A 2,625-nucleotide genomic window follows, 5' to 3' on the forward strand; every position below is an offset into this window, starting at 1 on the left:
ATTAGGAAACATGGAATTAGCTTTCACTGTTATGCTGATGATACTCGGCTCTATATTTCTTCACGCCCAGATGAAACTTACCAATTCACAAAATTAACGGAATGCATAGCTGATATAAAGACTTGGATGTCTAGTAATTTCCTACTTAATTCTGAGAAAAAAAAGAGATTCTAATTATTGGACAAAAAAATTCAATGGTACAATGGTGTTCCATGTATTCAGAGTTGTTTACAGTGTTAAAGAGATGGATTCTCATGCTAAACATGGGAAAAGTTTAAAAAAATATATTTTGGACGAATAACGGAGAATTTCTGTGCCGAAAATCTTACTTCCAGGTTGGTACAAGTTTCGGCTGTTTTTTTTCGATCGTGGATCTAATGACGTAGACCAGAGTGGAACTCCTTATATGAGCATTTCTCTCGGAAAAGCGCGCCCGCGCACACGTCGACCAGAGGAGAGCGAGAGACCGCGCACATCAACACGCTTCAACAGGAAATCATCGGCAGCCAGCGCTGCATAGGATTTGTTCAAGAATGTCTCCAAAAAAGTGTGTATTTGGATGTGAGGGAAAGCTTACCGTGTTCAGCTTTCCAAAGAACTCAGTGTTACAGGAACAGTGGATGCAGCAGTTTGTTTTTCCGGGGCAGCAACGGAGTGTAGGAAGTGCGGTTGTGTGTTCTGGTCATTTCAGTGACGAATGTTTTATTAACAAAGCCCAGGTCGACGCTGGATTTGCAAATCGTTTGCTATTAAAACGTGGAGCGGTCCCAGTGATAAAAGACTCCATTCATGTAAGTACAACTGGATCAGATTTCTGTCTTTTGCTGGAAATCAGCACTACTGCTAGACTCTATAGCTCCGCCTCCAGGACTTCGGCTTTTCCCGGAGAGAATCGGAAAGCTGTATTTTTCTTTTATAAATATAATAAAACTAAACACTTTTTGGAGATATTAAGGATGCACTACTACTCTATAGGTACTCAAGATTAACATGAGATTAGGTGAAACTGTGCATGTTATGTACCCTTTAACACTTGATGGCTGCTCTGTTAAGTCTTCGTCGTCGGTTAGGAACCTGGGTGTGCTATTTGATACCAATCTTTCATTTGAAAGTCACGTGTCTAGTATCTGTAAAACCGCATTTTTTCATCTTAAAAATATTTCTAAATGATGTCATATGCTCTCATTGACGAATGCGGAACAATTAGTTCATGCTTTCAGGACATCAAGGCTAGATTACTGTAATGCTCTACTGGGTGGTTGCCCTGCACGCTTAAACAAACTACAGCTGGTTCAAAACGCAGCAGCTCGAGTTCTTACCAGAACCAGGAAGTATGACCATATTAGCCCAGTTCTGTCAACACTGCATTGGCTCTAGGGCTGTACTCAACCAAAGAAAATCTTGGTCGACTGAAGTCCTTAACTTTTCGACTAAAAATCGACTAAAAACGGCGTTAGAAAAAAAACGTTAAATTAATTAGCTGCGCACTGTGCGCAGTACTTGGTAGCCTTGTTGTCCGCCTAAATGAATTATAAATAAACATAAGAAACTAGTAGGCTATTTGCAGTATTAAATCGTTTTTGACGTAATTAATTTGCACTGAAATGAGTCTGACACACGAGTCTGTCGGCTGTCGAGTCTGTCGGCTCTGACAGCGTTGCATCACGTGCACCTGCGCAATATCATAGCCTATGATTTCCGAAAATAGTACTATGTTGTCAACTAGTGATATCATGACAAGAACTTTTGAGGAATATGTAACATAATTTAGACAACTGTTTCTGTCATATGTATTATAATAACTGACAGACACTATCATTTCAGCCGCTCTGTGCAGCTCGCACAGAGTGAGGCTGAACCAATTTTTACAGTCTATGGGCTGAACATAGGAGCTCAGCTTCGCGGCTGAGACACGAATAGACTATTAAAAATCGACCAATCAGAATTTTGGTCGAGCCAGAACGTATCGACCAAATAATCGACTAATCGACTGGGAGAATACAGCCCTAATTGGCTCCCTATTAAACATCGCGTACATTTTAAAATATTGCTGATCACTTACAAAGCACTAAATGCTTTAGCGCCGCAGTGCTTGAGCGAGCTCTTAACGCATTATAGTCCTTCACGTCTATTGCGATCTCAAAATTCTGGCCAGTTGATAATACCTAGAATATCTAAATCCACTGCTGGCGGTAGATCCTTCTCCTATTTAGCACCAAAACTCTGGAACGGTCTTCCTAACATTGCCCGGGAAGCAGAAACACTCTGTCAGTTCATAGCTAGATTAAAGACATCTCTTTGACCTAGCATACACATAATACATTATAGACTTCTATAATTCAATGTTAGGCTGCATAGATTAGGTCAGCTGGAACCGGGAACACTTCCCAAAAAAATAAAATAAAAACAAAATAATACAAAAATAGGCCTACACTAAATATATATTTTTTTAAACTTATTTTAAAATAATAAAAATATATTTTTTAAACTTAAATAGGCCTAATTAACAAATTAAGATGACAAAAAGAAAACACTGAATCTGTTTGAACAAAGCTTTCAAAAACCGGCATTTTTTTCCGTTAGACTAAGATTTTACGTTAAATAAAAATAGCAGCCCTAATGTTA

The sequence above is a fragment of the Abramis brama genome (assembly GCF_963993115.1).
Source record: "Abramis brama genome assembly, contig: SCAFFOLD_91, whole genome shotgun sequence".
In the NCBI taxonomy this organism is placed as follows: Eukaryota; Metazoa; Chordata; class Actinopteri; order Cypriniformes; family Leuciscidae; genus Abramis; species Abramis brama.